This window comes from Cryptomeria japonica, chromosome 9 (genome assembly GCF_030272615.1).
Source record: "Cryptomeria japonica chromosome 9, Sugi_1.0, whole genome shotgun sequence".
Classification (NCBI taxonomy): Eukaryota; Viridiplantae; Streptophyta; class Pinopsida; order Cupressales; family Cupressaceae; genus Cryptomeria; species Cryptomeria japonica.
The window spans coordinates 142187982-142209732 of NC_081413.1; positions in this window are offsets into that span (position 1 = coordinate 142187982).

Consider the following 21751-nt stretch of genomic DNA (forward strand, 5'->3'; position numbering starts at 1 on the left):
ATCAGAAAAACACATAAATAAATTGATGACATAGAAGATAATATAATTGGTTCATCCAAACATATATCAGTTTTTGAGCAGGAAATGGCAGGTTTTGAGAAGTTAGAGAAACTTGAGAAAGAGAAGGCAAGGATAAGGTCAAATGCCCGGGAAATTAAAGATAAACATTGTCCTAAGTTGGATAATCTGATTACTCAGAGAATTGAAATATCTAAGGCATTAATTCAAGGAGAGAGATCACCGGAGGAATAAATGCATTATCTCACCGGCATGATCCAATAGACTGAGGCAACTTTGAATGATAGCAAAAGGTTTATGCAGAGTCTAAATTTAATTTTGGCAGATATTTTTCAGATTGTAACCAACCGGTTATAGACTTTGAGGTGAAATTTTTGCACTCGTTTGACTATTTTTGACATCCTCTATTATTGATGTCAAAGGGGGAGTAGTGGAGACAAAATGCATGTACAGAGGAGATCGTTTGCTTAGGGGGAGCACATCTTTTTGAAATCTTTTTGGACTTTAGTTTTTGGAAATAGTTTTGGATTTTTCTCATGAGTGTTGCCATCAATTCCAAAGGGGGAGATTGTTGGCATTCTAAACTCTTATGAGAATAGTTGATGTTGTCAGTGATGGCAACCAACCAACTAGAAACCAACCGACAGATACCGGCACCGGTAATAGATTTCTACATACACCGATAGGCACTTCACCGACATCGGCAACAATGCATACCGACACTCAAGCTGACATGGAATAAACTTTTGTTTATTGTTTTGTAATGTAATTATCCTTTGTAAAGATGACATGGTATATTGTTAAAGACTCATATATGTATGAGATCTTATAGGTCATTTTAGGTATGAAAATGGATGAGAAACATAAGGCAATTTTGTATAAGGTGATATAGTTGATAGTGAAGGTTTTGATTATTGTCTAAGCTTAAACTTGTACTAAACCTGACATATGAGATGTTGTTTTGAGTAGTACATTATATTGGATTTTGATAATCCATTTTGTAGTTAGTGTGACTTCTATTTTGTGATTGAGCAGTGAGCTCTAGGCAGTTGGCCTCCCTGCATGTGCAGGCCCCTCATTGTAAGTAGTATTTATTCATTGACTAGTGAGTAAATATTGTGGGTCACAAATCCCACCGAGGTTTTTCCCACACCGGGTTTCCTCATTAAATATCTTGTGCTATGGTGTGTTCTCTATGTTGTCTCTATTATTCTTATTTGCTACATTAATTATTATTTACCGGTACACTATTTTGGGATGCAAAGTTTTAAACAAGTTTAAATATTCTGCTAACCGGTTAGACATTGATTAAATCCCCCCTCTCAGTGTCTTTGGGATTGTCATTTAATCAAAAATATTCCTTGTTTTTGGGCGTCTCTATTCATGTGTTTTTCGATCCCCTTTGTTTAAATTTGGAATTTATTTTTTTGTCGTAAGTTTTCTGATTTTTCTGTGTTAAATATGTAAATGCGTTGTTTCAGTGAGAGCGTTATTTAAATATATAAAACCATTGTTCTATATTATGTTCACGTTGTTCTTCACAACATAATTATTGTCTCGACAAGCATAAGCATGAATCTGAGAATGCATGCATTATCTTAGAAGATGTATGCGTGATTCTGGAAATGTTTGTGTTGTCCTATGGGATGAAAGTGTTGTTCTATTTTACAAAAGCGTTATTCTATGGGATAAAAGTGCTAAACTGCCTGTGTTCTATGTTTTCTCACTTTTGGTCATTTTTTAGGTATTGTCCCGAGTTGAATTTTGTACCAGAGGCTTTATTTGAGGTCTGCTAATATTTTTTGAGTTTTGGGTTTGATCAGTTTTGATGTATTTTGATGGTTTAAGTATATTTATTTCTCTATGCCATTGTGGATGTTATGGATCCTCTTCCATGTTGATAAGCCATCATTATTTTAGATGATTATAATACTATTTTGGACCAGCAAGTGAGTTGGCCTTGATGTGATGTTATATTTTATTTGATGGAAGATTTTGATGGCTTGATATGTCTTTATTATTGCTAGCCAAGAGGCTCATGTTATTATCTTTGATATTGTTGTATCCTTGCATATATTGTGAGAGTATGTGTGGAAGCTATTGGCTACATGTGAATGTTCTTTTCCAGCTTGGTTAGACCCTCTTGTGATTTATTATTGGGCCATGTTAGGAGGAGTAAGCTTCCTTGTGATGACCGGGGTCATGAAAGATAGGCTTGCATGAGGTTCCTTGTAAGGATGCATGAAGTCTAGACCACCAGGGCACATTGGAGTCTACCATGAATTGTAAATAAGTGATGACCTAATAATTGATGGGTTGGGTAGCTAGATTAATTAATAAGATGATAAATTGATTTGAGCCTCATGACTTATTCCTAGGGAGGATGTTTTAGGATAAGCATGATAAGGTTATGAAGGCGGTAAGATAATCTCCCTTAGTCTCTCATAGGTTGAGATGGCTCCAAATGTCCATCAGGCTAGTGCCTTACGTTTGTTGGCATTCTACACTCAAATGAGAATAGTTGATGTTATCATTAATGGCAACCAACTGGTAGCATGGTTCACAACTTACACTAGCAATAGACATCATCTATCGGCACTAGCAAGCACACCAAGATTACTCTCACCGGTACCCAGTCTACACCAACAGAAGATCTTAGCAAGACCCCAGCCGACATGGAAATTATATTGTTTTGTATTGTAATTATATTGTATAGATGACATGATATATTGTAAAGACTCATATATGTATGAGATCTTATAGGTCATTTTTAAATATGAAAAAGAATGTATGGTATGTAAGCGAAGGAAGGATATGTAATTAGGTAATGACTATGAGAACGAATATCTGTACATGCATTTTGATGTAATAATTTTGATGAGCGAATAAGAGAAGAGAAGAGTGAAGAAAGGTTTATGATAGAGGTATTTGACAGAGCTTAAACCAGTACTAAATCTAGCATTGCAAATACTATTTTGAGTAGTACATTATCATTGGATTTAATCATCCAATTTTGTAGTCAATGGGACTCCTTTTTTGTGATTGAGCAGTGAGCTCTAGGCTGTTGGCCTTCCTACATGTGCAGGACCCTATTGTATTAGTAATATTTATTCATATTGGCCAGTGAGTAAATATTATGGGTCACAAATCCCACCGAGGTTTTTCCCCTATCGGTTTTCCTCACCAAAATATCCGTGTTATGGTGTAGATTAATGGTTATACTGTTATTTCTCTTTATTTCTTTATTGCTTGTTTACTGGTACATTAATTTGGGTTGTAAAGTTGTAAACAAGTTTAAATATTTCATAAATCGGTTAGACATCGATTCACCCCCCCCTCTTAGTGTCTTTGGGATTGATCAAGTATCTAACAATTAGTATCAGAGCCTAGTCCTTTATTTGCAAAAGCCTAATAGCTTGAGGAAGATTCTGAAACCAATATCAATGGAAATTTTGAGACAATAGTTGGAAGGAGCTCTTGAAGATTTTGATATAGAAAATTTGATGAATATCAAACTGGAAGATGAACTCAAAATTGCTTGGGAATTTATCAAAGCACTTCAAGATAACTTGGTTATAGCAAAGAATAAGAGAAAAGAATTACATGTGCAATTGCAAAATCAAGATGATGAAGAAAAAGAAACTCTTAGAGATATTGTAGACAAATTGAGACAAGAGAACAGTAACATGAAGAATGAGATGCAAGATTTAACCATGAGACTATGCAAGGATATTGAAGATAGAAAGAGGAATGAGGAAGATTTGCCCAAAAGACTAAATGAAAGATCAGATGAATCTCAAAGGCTTAGTTATGAAAATAATATGTTCAAAACTGATTTAATTCACATGCAACATGACAAAGAGGAACTTTTGAGACAAGTTAGCACTTTGGATAGCGAGTTGGTCACTACAAATGAATACAAAGATAAATTCAAGAAGAGTTAAGATAATCTTGATGATATATTGAAAAGTCAGAAACCTGATGGAGAAACAATTGAAGTTGGATTTGAACGTGGAGAAAGTTCTGGGATTGCAAACAACCATGATCACAGCAAACCGGTAAGGCAGCCTAATGATTATAAATTTAATGGGAAATGTTTTAATTGCAACAAATTTGGTCATAGAGAAAATCAGTGTAGATTTAGGAATAATCAGAATACAAACTTACCCATTGGTCAATGTTCCAAATGCAATAAAAATGGTTATAACTTAGACAATTGCAGAATGAATGTGAAATGCTATGTTTGTGGTAGATTTGGACATTTATCTAATCAATGCAGAACTCAAACCGGTCAAGGTTATGGAAAGGCTACTCAGAGAAACAATGTAACTTATTATGCATGTAACAAGATTGGGCATATTGCAAAATTTTGTAGAAGCAAGACTATACTGGCAAACAATAAAGGAACTAATAACAAAGGCAAAGAGAAGGTGACTAAAATCAGACAAGAATTTTCAAAACAATGGATTAGGAAGAGAGATCAAAGAAGTGATGAATTTGTCACTGCACTGACAGAACAGGGTAATCCTGCATCGACAGGAGATTCTTCATCCAACTAAGGAATAATCCTTAGGGATAAGGCAACAAATTGAAAATCATGCATTTACCCTCAGTTGATGGTAATAAGTTATATTTCTTCTTTACCGATATATATGTAGAGTTTTTAACTTCACCGATGAGCATTTACTATGGTTGTAAGTCAAATTTTGGTTATAAAGGCATTGGAACCTTCCATTTCAATTCACCAAGCATCCAAGCATTCAAAGAGAGTGAAATGGAGAAAAGGAATTCTAAAGGTGAAGCAACAGAGGTCTTTTCAGGGCATTCAAGGATTTCACAGTTAAAAGGGTTCACAGAGAATTTATGTGCTTGGACTCGACATTCAAGATTACCGAGGAAGCTATTAAAGTTGTTATTGGTTTACCCTCCACCAGTTCTAGACCTGACAAGAAGAAGAAAATCCCTAACAAGGAAGTTATGAGCTTAACTAGAGCTACATATGACAACCAGTCACTTAGGCTTAATGACATAAAGGATAAAAATGTTAAATTTTCTAGCATGATAATTGGATATAAAGTTGGTCACACAAATAGGTTGAATTTTGTGTCTAGTTCATGCATTCACAGTGCACATGAGATGATTGTAAACAATGTGAAGATTGATATTTGTGAATGGTTAAAGGATGAATTGCTAGAAAATTTGGATAAGATAAAAGGTGACAAGAAAGGAACATTCAAATTTGGAAATCTGTTAGTATGTTTAATGCTTTACTTTTAAAAGGAGATCCCTGGCATAGGTCATAAGGATTTTGCCTGTGATATTTCTATTGAAAAAAAGATAAAGGAGGCAATCACCGATATGGGAGCTAATAGTTATGAGTTGGTTAAAGATTACTTTAAGAATTTTCAAACTAAAATGAACAGAGAGAAAGGATTTCCCAAAGCATCGTAGACAAAAATGATAAACAAATATGCCTTGTAGTAAAGAGAGATGAAATCTAGATGGAAGCAGTTAGACCCAGAACAGTATGGATTACTGAAATGGGATATGAGGTGGACTCTCACATTTTGGAATCATATTAAAAAATAATCCTAAATGCTCCACCAGAACCATCAGAGAAAATATTTGGTAGTGCTGAAACAATTGAAAGTGATGTAGCCATGATGAAGCAGAGAAAGAAAAGAGACAAATTCATGAAAGATGCTTCTAAAATGGTAAAAGATGTTACAGAAGGTTTGACGAGTCTTGGTGGTATTGCTTCTAGTATGAAAGAAAGTCAATCAGAGTAGACAACAATAGCTTATTTCCCTGGTTGTTGCTTCTTCTGAGATAGAAAGTGATAAAGCAGCTAAATTTAAAAGAATTGAAAGGAAGAAAAGAAAATCTTCACTGGAACCTGTTCCTTCTCCAAAGAATTCAAGGACTCAAAGAAAGAAACAACAAGTTTTAAGAGAGCCTAGTGGTCCAAAGAAGAAACAAGAACCTAAGGCACCAGATACTCTTTCATCGGAAGAGTTGATAAATGAAATTACACAAGAAGGTAACCTTAGCAATGTAAATAAACTTTATCATTCTTTCAAAGATTCAGATAAAAACACTATACAGGAAAGCATTATTTTGCACCTAGATATCTACAAGAAAGTTCTCATTGAGGTTGTAGATGATCTACCTAATGATTTGTATTTGAGGTTAGAAGCTAAAAGGATGTTGGTAATGGAATTAGATAAGAAATTTAAAGTAGAGGCTCTACTTGATGTACATCCTATTAACTCCAAATAGGAAATTGATGACTTAATTTTAGAGGCAAATAGAATAGTTTTTGTATGTGGTCACCGACAGATTAGCCTTATGGTAGGCCGAGTAAAGGAAATTGAAGATGAGACAACAGACAAGTGGGACATATTTTTTGTGGAAAGAGAAAAGAAAGAAGAAAAGGATAGATAGAAAATGGACAAGTCTTTTACAAAGGTATATCAGAAGGATAAAGGTAAAGGTAAAATTGGTACTGTACCTAATATAATAGTCAGGGATAACCTTCCTCCACCGACACAGGACACCCCGCCAATAACTACAGAAGCACCAGTACAAACTGATAGTCAACTGAAAGAGAAGGCAGAGGAAATAATGAGAGATGACACTAATTTGGAATCTGAAGTTCTTTTTACCATGAATGTGGACACATGAGACTTGAACATTGTCATGGACAAGGAAACCACAGAGGTAAAGTAAACTGATGCTACAAATATTGATATCTCTGAATCACTAATAAACACTGTTGACTCTCAGAACATTGAGATACCAGTAGAAGTTGAGAAACCTGATATCATCCCAGATGCTACTTAGCATAACATTGAGAAACCGACAGAAGCACAAGCATAAGGAGAGGTAAAAGCACAAACTGAACCTATAAATGTTGACACTCAGCAAAAGGTAGAGAAACCGACAGAGAAAGAACCTAAATAGAGTATAGTTGAACCAACAGTTAGCAAGATAGAGAGTAAGGATGACAGTAAGGTTGAAAACAAAGTTGAAACACAGAATGAGCAAAAGGAAGAAATAGTGAATAAAGAAGAGGTCAATGATGGAAACAAGGAAGAAGTGGTTAAGGCAATTGGACAAGTATCTGAAGAAAAGAAAGTTATTGCTAAGCCTAGCACTTCCACCATGGATTACAGACCTACTAATGTGACTGATGTACTTTTGGATTCAATAAAGAGGATCACAGATTGCAATGCCTTAGCATTTAAGGCCATTGATGATACATTACCTATATTGAAAATGATTGCACCAGCTTGTAAGGTAGATCATATTGATGAATCTTTAGGTAAATTGGACACATTATCCAAATTCATTGCTTCAAATATGCTAACTATAGATAAAATAAATGAAGATACTATTAAGGAAAGTGTGAACAAGGAGAAAAGTGAATTCTTTGATAAGACTACCAAGGATTGTACTAAGCATATTGATTCTTTATTACTAGTACTTAATTCCACTATTCTGGAATATAAAGAATTGTATATGGAAGCATGCAAGTCTCACAACCTGACAGAAGACATTGAGGAGGAGATAAAGAAAACACAAAAATAGATTGATGATATAGAAGACCACATGATAGGTTCTTTGGAACTTACCTCAATTTTTTTTATCAAGAAATGACAGTTTTTGAGGAAAAGATTGACAAACTAGAAAAAGAAAAAGCAAGGATAAGAATGAAGGCACATGAGCTAAAAAACAAACTTGATCCTAGATTGGAAAACCTTATAACTTAGTGGATTGAGTTGTCTAAAGACCCAATTTAGGGAGAAAGATCACCAGAACAACATATGAATTATCTGAACGGTATGATCCAGCAGACTGAAACCATTATCTCTGATAGTACCAAATTCATGCAAAGTCTTAATCTAATTTTGGTTGATATATTCCAAATTGTACATAACCAGATATAGGCTATGAGGTAGAATTTTAAATTCTTTGATTCTTTTTTACATCATTTATCATTAATGTCAAAGGGGGAGTAGTAGTATGGAGAAAAATGTATAGAAGAGATTATTTGCTCAGGGGGAGCACTCCTATTTTTGGATCAGTTTTGGACTTCACTTTTGGAATCAATTTTTGGATTTTTCTCATGAGTGTTTCTATCAATGCCAAAGGGGGATATTGTTGGCATTCTACACTCAAATGAGAATAGTTGATGTTGTCATTGATGGCAACCAACTAGTAACATGGTTCACAGCTTACGCCAACAATAGACATCATCTACCGGCACCGATAGGCACGACAAGATTATTCTCACTGACACCTAGTCTAGATCAATAGAAGATCTTATAGACACCCCAGTCGACATGGAAATTATATTATTTTGTATTGTAATTATATTGCATAGCCGACATGATGTATTTTAAAGACTCATATATGTATGAAATCTTATAGGTCATTTTGAAATGTGAAAAAGAATGTATGGTATGTAAGCGAAGGAAGGATATGTAATTAGGTAATGACTATGAGAGAGAGTATATGTATATGAATTTTGATGAGCAAATAAGAGAAGAGCAGAGCAAAGAAAGGTTTATGGCAAAGGTATTTGATAGAGCTTAAACCAATACTGAATCCAGCACTGCAGATGCTATTATGAGCAGTACATTGTCATTGGATTTAATCATCCAAATTTGTAGTCAGTGGGACTCCTTTTTTGTGATTGAGCAGTGATCTCTAGGATGTTGGTCTTCCTACATGTGCAGGCCCCTATTGTATCAGTAATATTTATTCATATTGGCCAGTGAGTAAATATTGTAGGTCACAAATCCCATCGAGGTTTTTCCCCTATCGGGTTTCCTCGCCAAAATATATGTGTTATGGTGTGCATTAATGGTTATACTATTATTTCTCTTTATTGTTTTATTGCTTGTTTATCGATACATTAATTTAGGTTGTAAAGTTGCAAACAAGTTTAAATATTTCATAAACCAGTTAGACAGTGATTCACCCCCACTCTCAGTGTCTTTGGGACTGATCAAGTATCTAACAACATTATTATATTTTGAGGATGTCATGTTATGACACTCCACTTACTACATGTGTTCCCCTTTATGATTTATGATAATGCTTATTGGATGCATTTATGTCTTGATGAGTTTTACACCTCGGGGAGTTCATTCTTGTTGTATTGTGTGAGTTCTTGCATGAGACTCCTTGTGTTGTTAGTCTCTTTGGTTAGGGTTCCAACTTAGGTTTAGAGCGTGTGATGGTACCTTGTGTCATCTCCTAGCACGGGGGGTGGTTCCTTTGGTTCCACATGGTCGGGTGGTTGGTGTTTTTTATCCATTGGGATGTTCTCTTGTATTCTTCTTGTGTGGATGTGGATTCTTCTTAATGATGGACTATGGATGTACCTTGTAGCAGATTTATGTAATAAATAAGATGGAGTGCATGTAATGCAAAATTCTTGTATATAGTAGATGGATTCTTGTAGTATAAAGAGCTAGGATCATGATGTATTTAATATAATTGTATTTTCAAGATGAATTGTAGGTTGGAATATAAATGGGTTTGCATTGTAGTTCAGTTGTATTATTCCAAGGAATGTTAGGAAGCAAGTTAGAATGTAAATTAATCTTGAAAGAGGAAATTATGCATATCATGAGGAATAAATAATGTTGTAGGTTACATATCTCATGGTTAGAGAATTAAAATATGATGCATTAAAGTAAGATGAAATTTACCTATCATGTGTGTAGTATGTTATTGTGGTAATGAATTAAGTAATGATGTTGAAGCACCCTAGGGAAAGGTTAATGATGTTATGTTATTTTCGCTTGTGTTATTTGATGAAAGGAGAAATGATGTATGTTCATATTGTTTTAATGGTTAATGAATGTAATTAGATGGAGATGTTAGGTGTTGCATTAGTTTTTGATAGATGTGAAAAAAAATTAATTATCTCCTTTTGTTTGTTAGATGCTTAGTTTCTCTAAGGTATTTTGGCAGGCATTACATTTGGATTCTTTCTTCTTTTTGGTTGTCCCATTTTGTTGTGATTTTGCATTAGGTTAATCTATTGACACTATCATCATTTTCTTAGCTGTCCTAAGATTACAATGTTTTGCAATGTGGCCCAAGTTTTGACAATGATAGTATTTTACATTTACATTGAATGATGAGTTTGAAAATCTATTGTAGGACTGAGATAAAGTTCTCCTACATTCATAACTCCTATGATCATACACATTGAAATGATAACAAATAACATTCATATCTCTTAGAGTAGCAAATAAATTTATACTTTCAAAACTAGGAGGAGACCTATGCATAAGCCTACATTCTACAATTCTATGACCATGAGTATTACATTTATAGAAATAGACATGGAATTGAGGTACATACCAATCATTATTGAATTTGTTTCTCATTTTTCTTCTTAGAGAAGCATAGCTCGATCTTCTTTAGCTCACCCTTCATGTATCCTTGACCTTTGTGAAGCCCCCATTATCAACGTTGGTTTTTCTTTTAGGATCAACATACTAGTTCTTTGAATGATTCTTTGTAGCAGTAGCATATGTCTTCTTCTCATTGGGCTTGCTAACTGTGAACTTATGTTTGACTTCACTTTCACTTGAAGAGGTGAAGAGTATCTCCTTGTTTGATGAATCTTACTATTAGAACATTGCCCATTTTGAAATCCAACACCCTCTATGTCTTTGGAGTGATTTTATTTTCTCAGCATTTTATTCAAAGCATCAGTGTTTCCCTCATACTTAATCCTCATATTTAGTTCATCTTTCTTCTTTTCAAGTTCTTTTTTGAGACTCATAATCTCTTCCTCCAACTTTTGACACTCTTTATCATTTCTTTCTAAATCCGACTTCATTAATTCATACTTCCTCTTTGCTTCTTCCAACTGAATCTTCAAAATAGAAATTGCTTTCTTTGATTCCTCAAGAGATTTGTTTAATAGCTCTTGTTTTTCAGCAGCAAGATTCTTGTATTTATTATATTTTTTTCTTACTTTTCTAAGTTCCTCTAGTGCACTCACAAGTTCACCTTCAAGGTCTACTTCACCTTCTATTTCCTCTTCTTCATCATCAACAATATGTTCATCAGATAACTCTCCTTGTGCCATAAAGAGATTAACTTCTCTTTCACCTTCATTGCAACAATCTTCAGAGATTCTTTCTTCATCAAAGGCATCATCTTAAAAGATGTAAAGACTGATCTTTTTCTTAAAATTTCTTTTCTTTGGCTTATAAGAGTTCTTCCTATTTTCCTTTCCAAAAGACTTCATTGTTTTCTTTTCATCTTCATCCTTTTCTCCATAAGGGCATTTTGATGCAAAATGTCCACTCTTTCCATAGTTGAAACATTTGAAAGGCAACTTACCTTTGTAATTTATAGAGCCTCTTTTGAGTTTCCTAACAAAATTTGCTACAACAACATCATAATAATTTTCATCTTCATTTGTAGCTTGTTCTGTTCCTTTCTATGTGGTATTGAAGCCAACTTCTCTCTTTCAAAGTTCAAAACTTATTTTTCTCATCTCATAGGCAGACAAAGAGCCAAACAATTCCTCCATAGAGAAAGTTTTTAAGTCTTTAGCTTCCTCAGTAGTTCATACTTTTGTATCACACTTTGAGGTAAATGATCTCAAAACCTTTTTGGCAGTAACTTCATCTTTGATTTATTCTCTCAATCCTCTTATAGAACTCACAGTCTCATCCACTCTTTGCAGATAATCACCTATCTTCTCTTCTTCTTTCATTTTTAGATTTTCAAACTGAGCTCTTAGAGTCTGCTGTTTGGTTTGTTTTTCTTTGGTATTGTTGGTATTTTGGTATGGTTTTGTCATTGATGTCAACACCTACTAAACACTTATCAACTCTAGCACTTTGGAGATCTAGCAACATTCACCGGGAAGCAAGTGACTAATGCACAATCACTGGTATATGGTACACCGGTAGGATATAATGATCACCGGCACTTGGAATGGCATGGAAAACACTTGGTAATGTCAAAGACATCGTTTGGACATCTTATCTTGGAGATTTGTTTATTAGCATATTCATGTTCGCATATTTGCTATTACCGACAAATAGGTCTAGGATTACACCGACAGGTTTATCTTTTCCAGATCAGCATGGCATGCTATGGAGATGATTAATTATTGTTGTAAATGCATTAAGCTAACATGTTCAATCAGTTATTGCATCATATATTGTATTATTTGTAAAATGATTTTATTGTAATATCTTGTAGAGCCGACCTCCTAAAATTGGTCTTAGGTTATGGTATAAATGTAAGGTCTTAATTGTAAGATCGATGGAGGAATGCAAAAAAGTTTTTGTGCAAAGGTATATGCGAGATTAAGAAGAGCTATACATGCAGACATCATTTGAAGGTGAAGCTAGGTTTTTGTGAAAGCATATCAGAACTACACCGGTACTAAATCCAGCATATGAAGATCCTATTTTGAGCATTACATTCTTATTGGATTTAACCATCCAATTGTAGTCAGTGTGACTCCCATTTGTGTTTGAGCAGTGAGCTCTAGGCGCTTGGCCTTTCTGCATGTGCAGACCCCATTTATGTACACTTACTATCTGTAGTAGTATCATCTAATTGTGGGTAAGGTTTCCCACTGTGGTTTTTCCCTTACATGGTTTCCACGTACAAGTATTGGTGTTATGTGTTGTGGATGACTTTGTATTTTAGTTTCATGCATTAATCTTTACCGATACTGCATTTATCTATTAAATCTGTCCACTGGTATAACAAACTATTTCATCGGTATTAAGCAACAATTTGATTAAGTTGTTTTTGGTTTAAAATTATTACACAACTGATTCACCCCCCCCTCTTAGTTGTCCCCAAAACCTAACAATTGGTATCAGAGCCTAGTCCTCTTTTTGTAGAAGCTTAACAGCTTGAGGAGATCCAATGTCTAGCAACTATTTGAGGAAGGACAGTCCTAAACTTGATGGAACCAACTATGGGATATGGAAGATTAGGATGCAGACACATCTGAACTATATTGGAAAAAATATCTGGGAGGTTACAAAGAATGGCTATACTGCTCCTTCTACAAGTCAACCTAATCCACCAAATTTGACTAAAGATGAAGAAAATGATTGCAAGGCAAGAGAAGCACTTTTGAGCGCGTTATTAGATCAACAAATCATGGGACTATCAGATAGGTCTATTGCTAAAGCTATTTGGGATCATTTGGAAACACTAAATGAAGGAGATTCCATAGTTAAAATTGCAAAACTTGAAAGCTTCCAGGTCAGGTATGAAAGTCTAAAAATGGAAGAGGATGAAAGAATTTCTATTTTTATGGAAAGAGTAAATGAAATTATTTTGGTTATTAAATGTTGTGGAGGAACCTTAAGTGAAGATGAAATTGTTTTAAAAGTGTTAAGAGGATTGCCACCAGCATACAAAATGAAAGTTACTGCAATAAATGAGCTTAGAACAATGCCTAACACATTAGTAACTAGGGATACATTGATTGGAAAAATATCAGCCTTTGAAATTGAGGAATTTGGTCCTGTTGCTACTATAAAGACAGATTTAGCTTTTAAGGCATCAACATCATCTGCACAATCATTTGACAAATCTAATTGGAAAGCCTTTTATGCAAGAGAAATTGAAGAAAGCACGAGAGAAATGAAGAACTTGAAGAACTTGAAGCACTATTTGCAAGAAAAATGCCTAAAGGTCCAGTTGGAAGTAAGTATAAAGGGAAAGCACCCTTTACATGTTTTAATTGCAATAAGATTGGTCATATGGCTTCAAGATGCCTCGATAGACATGCTAGGTTAAGAGAAGAAGCTAGAAGGACATACAAGCCTAATCCTGAATATTAGAGATACAGATTCAAGAAGAATAAGGACAAATCTTGTTATGCTGCTGATGAAGGAGTAACTGATGATTCTGATGAGGATCCGGTAGACAATGGATGAGTTTTTGTTGCTATAATAGAAGATCAACCAACACCTGCATTGTAACCAGTAGAACAGGCCTTGGTAGCAAAAATTGAAGTAAAGGATGAATGGATCATTGATTCAGGATGTTCACATCACATGACTGGTGACAAAAGTAAATTCTTGAACTTTCAAGAATATAATGAAGGTCCAGTAAGATTTGGAGATGAAAAAGCTTGTTCAATAAAAGGTAAGGGTTCAATATCTCTTGATGGTAAGCATAACACTGAAAATGTTTACTATGTTGAAGGTTTAAAACATAATCTTATGAGTGTTGGTCAATTAGTTGAGAAAGGATTTCAGTTACAGTTCAAAAATGGTAAATACAAAATTATGAACAGAACTGGTTTAGAAATTGCAAACGGTAATCAGACTAGAGGTAATATCTTTCATTTGAATAATAGTGAAAAGACATGCTTGATTGCACACATTGATGAAAGTTGGTTATGGCATAAGAGACTCTGTCATGTAAATTTTGATTGTATGGTAAAAATTAGTACTACTAAGGCAATCAGAGATTTACCTAAAATTGTCAAACCTCACAATATAGTATGTAAGGAATGTCAATTTGGAAAACAGGTTAGAGCTAGTTTCAAAAGTATTCTAGAGAAATCAAATAATGCTCTTGATTTAATTCATACTGATTTATGTGGTCCAGCTAGAAGTAAAAGCTTACAAGGTGATAGATATTTCATGCTACTCATTGATGACTACTCTAGAATGTGTTGGGTTACTTTTCTCAGAGAAAAATTAGAAGCACTTGGAAAGTTTAAACTATTCAAAGCAATGGTTGAAAATGAAACCGGTAAGAAAATCAAATGTTTAAGATCAGATCAAGGAGGTGAATTTACATCTAAGGAATTTAATGCATTCTGTGAAGTGAATGGAATTAGAAGACAGCTATCAGCACCTCAGACACCACAACAGAATGGAGTTGTTGAAAGGAAAAATAGAACTATCTTGGATGCAACAAGAAGTATGTTATCAGAAGCAAACTTACCACATGTATACTGGAGAGAGGTGGTAAGTACAACGGTCTATACATTCAACAAAGTTCACATCAAAGGTGAAACTAGTAAGACCCCTCATGAACTATGGTTTGGCATTACTCCTACTCTTAAATATTTTAGAATTTTTGGAAGTAAATGCTATATTAGAAGAGATGAGTATATTGGAAAATTTGATCCTAGAAGTGATGAAGGAATATTTCTTGGTTATTCATCTAAGAGAAAAGCATACAGATGTTTTAACAGAAGATTGCAGAAAATTGTTGAAAGCACAAATGTAAAAATTGATGAACAATTCAGAGGAACTTCAAGGTATATGGATTTTGAACCGGCAACAGAAATTTTGTCAAATGAATCTACACTGAACCCACCGACACAGAATGAAGATCCAGTTACACCGGTATCATCTGAAAATTCCACAGTAACTGAGGAACAACAACAAACAAAGACACCCCGGTATGTAAGATTGAATCATTCTGAAGATCAGATAATTGGAAACAAATATAGAGGAGTTATGACAAGAGGAAGATTGGAAAATGAAGAGGTATGCCTTATTTCTCAAATTGAACCATCATCAATTAATGAGGCATGTGAAGATAAATTTTGGATTAAAGTTATGGAAGAAGAATTAGAACAGATTGAGAAGAATAACACTTGGACATTAGTTCCCCGGCCTAAAGATAAAAATGTTATTGGAACCAAATGGGTATTTAGAAACAAACTTAATGAAGATGGCAAAATAATCAGAAATAAAGCAAGACTAGTGTGTAAGGGATATTCTCAAAAACAAGAAATTGATTATAATGAAACCTTTGCATTGGTAGCCAGAATTGAGGCAGTTAGATTATTCTTAGCTTTTGTAGCTCATAAGAACTACAAAGTATATCAGATGGATATTAAATGTGCATTTTTGAATGGAATCCTTGAAGAAGAGGTTTACATTGAACAACCTGATGGATTTTCTTTAACAGAAGACAAAGATATGGTTTGTAGGCTAAAGAAAGCTTTGTATGGGTTGAAGCAAGCTCCAAGAGCTTGGTATGCAAGATTAGATAAGTACCTTTTGAAGATTGGTTTTTCTAAAGGTATTGAAGACAGTAATTTATATTGTAAAGTGACTAATGATGACATCTTGGTTATAGAAGTTTTTGTTGATGATATAATCTTTGGAGGAGAAGATGGATTATGTAAAGATTTCTCTATCAAAATGCAACAAGAATTTGAAATGTCTATGATAGGAGAAGTAAAATTCTTTTTAGGATTGCAAATTTCATAGAGTGACAAAGGTATATTCTTGAGTCAATCAAATTACTTAAAGGAGCTACTTAAGAAATTTGGGATGGAGAACTCTAAACCGGTAAGTACACCTATGACTACAAATGACAAATTATCACTAAGAGATGCATCAACACCTATTAATCCAACCAGGTACAAATCTATGATAGGAGGTTTACTGTATTTAACACAAACAAGACCAAATATTATGAATGCAGTATGTATTGTTTCAAGATTTTAAAGTAATCCTAAGGAAAATCATGAATCAACAGTAAAAAGGATTTTTCGGTACTTACAAGGCACTACAAATCTTGGATTATGGTATCCTAGAGATGACAACTTTGAATTATGTGCATATACAGATGCAAATTGGGCAGGAGATGTAGATGACAGAAAAAGCACCACTGGCGGAGCATTTTTCCTTGGAAACAGATTAATTTCTTGGTTAAGTAAGAAACAAAGTTGCACATCTTTATCAACAGCAGAATCAGAATATGTTGCAGCAGCAACAAACTGTACATAGGTATTATGGCTTAAACAAATGTTAAAGGACATAAAGGTAAATTGCAAGGAACCTATAACTATCTATTGTGATAACACTGCAGCAATTGATATATCCAAAAATTTGGTACTACATTCTAAAACTAAACATGTTTCTATCAAATTGAACTTTCTAAAAGAAAATGTAGAAGCAAAACAAGTCAAACTGGTTTATGTGAACACTAAAGAGCAGATTGCAGATATTTTCACTAAACCTCTACCTAAGGAGACTTTTGAAAATCTAAGAGAACAACTTGGGGTCATACCCCCACCAGTAGATACATAGAGAGTTGATGTCTATCATCAACCGATAGAATTAACAAAGATATATTTTTAATCCGGCTTTAATGAGGAAGCTACTTCTCAGGGGGAGTAGTTGGTATTTTGAAATTAGTTGGTATTTTGTATCTGAAAATGATTTTTATATTGCTTTGGCATTTGATGTCAAAGGGGGAGATATTGGTATGGAAAAACATAGAAAGGTACATGTTACTCCTAGGGGGAGAGATTGTTTATTTTGGTTTTTGAACTCTATAATGATCTTTTTGGCAGATTGTTGGTTTTTGGTATTTGGCATTTCTATTTTGGCACTTTGATGGTTTTTCCATCTTGTGTTGTCATCAATGCCAAAGGGGGAGATTGTTGGTATTTTGGTATGGTTTTGTCATTCATGTCAACACCTACTAAACACTTATCAACTCTGGCACTTTGGAGATCTAGCAACATTCACCGGCAAGCAAGTGGCTAATGCACAGTCACTGGTATATGGTACACCGATAGGATATAATGATCACCAACACTTGGAATGGCATGGAAAACACTTGGTAATGTCGAAGACGTCATTTGGACATCTTATCTTGGAGAGTTGTTTATTAGCATATTCATGTTTGCATATTTGCTATTACCGGAAAATAGGTCCAGGGTTACACCAGCAGGTTTATCTTTTCTAGATTAGCATGGCACGCTATGGAGATGATTAATTATTGTTGTAAATGCATTAAGCTGACATGTTCAATTAGTTATTGCATCAGATATTGTATTATTTGTAAAATGATTTTATTGTAATAACTTGTAGAGGCGATCTACTAAAATTGGTCTTAGGTTATGGTATAAATGTAAGGTCTTAATTGTAAGATTGATGGAGGAATGCGAAAAAGTTTTTGTGTGAAGGTATATGTGAGATTAAGCAGAGCTATACACGCAGACATCATTTGAAGGAGAAGCTAGGTTTTTGTGAAAGCATATCAGAACTACATCAGTACTGAATCGAGCATATGAAGATGCTATTTTGAGAAATACATTCTTATTGGATTTAACCATCCAATTGTAGTTAGTGTGACTCCCATTTGTGTTTGAGCAGTGAGCTCTAGGCGCTTGGCCTTTTAGCATGTGCAGACCCCATTTATGTACACTTACTATCTACAGTAGTGTCATCTGATTGTGGGTAAGGTTTCCCACCATGGTTTTTCCCTTATAGGGTTTCCACGTATAAATATTGGTGTTATGTGTTGTGAATGACTTTGTCTTTTAGTTTCATGCATTAATCTTTACGAGTACTGCATTTATCTATTAAATCTATCCACTAGTATAACAGACTGTTTCACCTGTATTAAGCAGCAATTTGATTAAGTTGTTTTTGGTTTAAAATTATTAGACAACTGATTCACCCCCCCCCCCCTCTCAGTTGTCCCCAGGACCTAACAAGTATCTCCTTCATATACACTCTGCAGCTTGTCCCAAGTTTCTTTTGTTGATGTGCAATACATGACTTGTTGGAAATTTGGCATTAAGTTGTCATAGATGTCAACCGTTTTGGCAAGGTCACTAGTAAGTGAGAAGGAGTGACTAATATGATGGCAATACACATGAGAGTGAGCAGATAGAAGGAAGTCTATCGGTACAAATGACTTGGGTCATCTACCAGTAAAGAAGACTTACCGATAAGGCATAAATTGGGATGAAGGGTATTTGTATGTCATGAAGGTACAACAACCGGCAAACATAACAGAAAGGAGGTTTGATGGTCATACTGGTAATATAGAATAAATCGGTAGTCAACCAGGGTCGACAAAGTTTGTCAAACTAACATAGGAATCCAAGCAAAGGAGAACATCAACAAACATGATAGCTAGATGCCAGATGGAGGTACTACATAGGTCGATGGAGTGTGCATCGATGAAACAAATCTGCATGCAGGTCGGTTTTAATGAGGATCCCGCAAGTCACAGAGGATTCCAAAAGATTGCTTCTTGAGGAAGGCAAGCTAGAAAAGAAATCACTCTAATCTTGAAAGAAGATTTGACCTTCGTACCTATTAGGTGAAGGAAACAATAAATCCATTAATGGTGAGTGACAGAGAAAAGAATAAATGTGTGGTGCAGAACTCCAGATTTAGAAAATGTACATTGGAATGTGAAGTTCAGTTGGTGATTGAATGTTGTCATAAAGAGCATATCTGTGAAAAGAAGATTGTATCAGAGGAGATCGAGATTGAGATTAGAAAGGAAAACCTAACACAACACTGTTTGAATGCATTCTTGGAGGGAAACAATGGTGATAAATACATGATCTCAAAATAGAGAAAGTTGGTGCTGGAAGAGAAGAGAAAAAGGAGAAGAGAGCTTAAGTGTAGTGAAGCTTCATTTTTCCTTAGAATTTATTCTAAGAAAGTTGCAGAGTAAGTGAGAAAGAAAACCGGTGAGAGGGTTTAATCGGCAGTGATTGAGTACCGGTATAACTGTAGTAGGTCTAACAGTTAAGCAAATTGGTAAGGTGTGGTAGAGAAAGACAGGATCCAAGTGTGACACAATGTGTTGTGAGAGTATGAGAAAGAGAGATAAGAGAGGCCAAGAATCATCGGTAAGTGAGAAGGAGTGACCAATATGATAGAAATACACATGAGAGTGAGCAGACAAAAGGAATGCTATCGGTACATATGACTTGGGTCATCTACCGGTAAGGCATAAACTAGGATGAAGGTTGTTTGTATGTACAGAACATAAATGAGGTTTGATGGTCATACCGGTAACATAGACTAAACTAGTAGTCAACTTGGGTTGACAAATTTTGTCAAACTGACATAGGAATCCAAGAAAAGGAGAATGTTGACAAGCATGACAGCTGGATGCCAAGTGGAGGTACTGCACAAGTCAGTGGAGTGTGCATCGATGAAACAAATCTACATGCAGTTGGGTTTTAACGAGGATCCCACAAATCATGGAGGATGCCAGAAGATTGCGGCTTGAGGAAGGCAAGTTGGAAAAGAAATCACTCTGATTTGCAAGAAGATTTGATCTTTGTACTAGTTAGGTGAAGGAAACAGCAAGGCCATTAATGGCGAGTGACAAAAAAAGCAGAAATGCATGGTGCAAAACTCCAAATTTAGAAAACACACATTGGAATGCAAAGTTCAGTTGGTGATTGAACGTTTTCATAAAGAGCATATCTTTGAAAATCAAATTGTATCAGAGGAGATCCGGATCAAAACTGGAAAGGAAAACCGAACATGGCAGTGTTTGAATGCATTTTTAGTGGGAAACCATGGTGATAAATACATGAGCTTGAAACAAAGAAAGTTGATGATGGAAGACAAGAAAAAAAGGAGAAGAGAGCTTAAGTGTAGTGAAGGTTCATTTTTCTTTAGAATTTATTCTAAGAAATTTGCAGAATACGTGAGCAAGCAAACCGGTGAGAGGGTTTAACTAGTAGTGATTGAGTATTGGTATAACTATAGAAGGTCTAACAATTAAGAAAACTAGTAAGGTGTGGTAGAGAAAGACAACATCCAAGTGTGACACAGTGTGTTCTGAGACTATGAGTGAGAGAGGTAACAAATGCCAAGAATCAGCGAGAGAGATCTCCCAACCAGTATTGTGAGATCTAGTGGAGAAGAAAAGACTATCAACCAATAGTAAGATATTTGATCAAGAGTTGCAGAACTCATTTGCAACAAGAAGCCTTAATTGTATCTAAATTGTATTTCAATATATACATGCCAAGTTGGAGCTTGATGCAGGGGTTGGTGCTCCTCAGGTTGGTGCCCTGAAATAGAAGGGGTTGGTGCTCCTTGGGTTGGTGCCCTAAATCTTTGTAATCTAGTGTTTAACTTGTGAGGCTAGATTGGAGCAGTAGTCTCCTGTAGCATTTCTCACCGAGGTTTTTCCCATATTGGGTTTTCCTCGTATATCAGGTATTGTGGGTAGGTTTTGTGTGATTGACCTCTTTGGTTTCCCTTTTTCCTTTATCGGTTTGATTGTCTAGTGCTTAAGATAATAACCGGTATTCTGAAGTTTCTTTGAAAGTCAAAAGTTTAGGAACCACTGATTCACCCCCCTCTCAGTGGTACTCTATGTTCCACATGACTTTGACAAAATGCGTATTTGATTGACCACCAAAAACTGCATTCTTAGCTTTGGCATTGTTCTCATATTCCCTTTTAGCATTAGGATCGATAGGAGGAACTTGAGGAATAGTATAACCATTCTTCACTGACATCCCAACATCAAAGCCCAAAGAGGACAAGTAAGTTTGCATTCTTCTGCTCCATAAGGCATAGTTGGTGCCATCAAGGATAGGTGCTTTAGAGGAGGATTCATTCCTAGACATTGTGTTGACTAAGTAGGATCTACCCAAGCTACAAAAATATTTTTACTACAGGGGAACCTAGGCTCTGATACAAATTGAAGAACACAAATGGACACTGAGAGGGGGGCTGAATCTGTTTATATTAAAACTTTTAACTAGGTGTGCTAATACTATTATTGCAAATTAATTGAGAACACACACACACAAGAGAAAATCACATAACACCAGATGTATGAGGAAAATCCAATGTGGGAAAAACCTCAATGAGAAACGATGCTGGAGTCTACTGCTCCAATCCAGCTTGACAGTAAATAATAGTTTACAAAATATTTTAGGGCACCAACCCAAGGA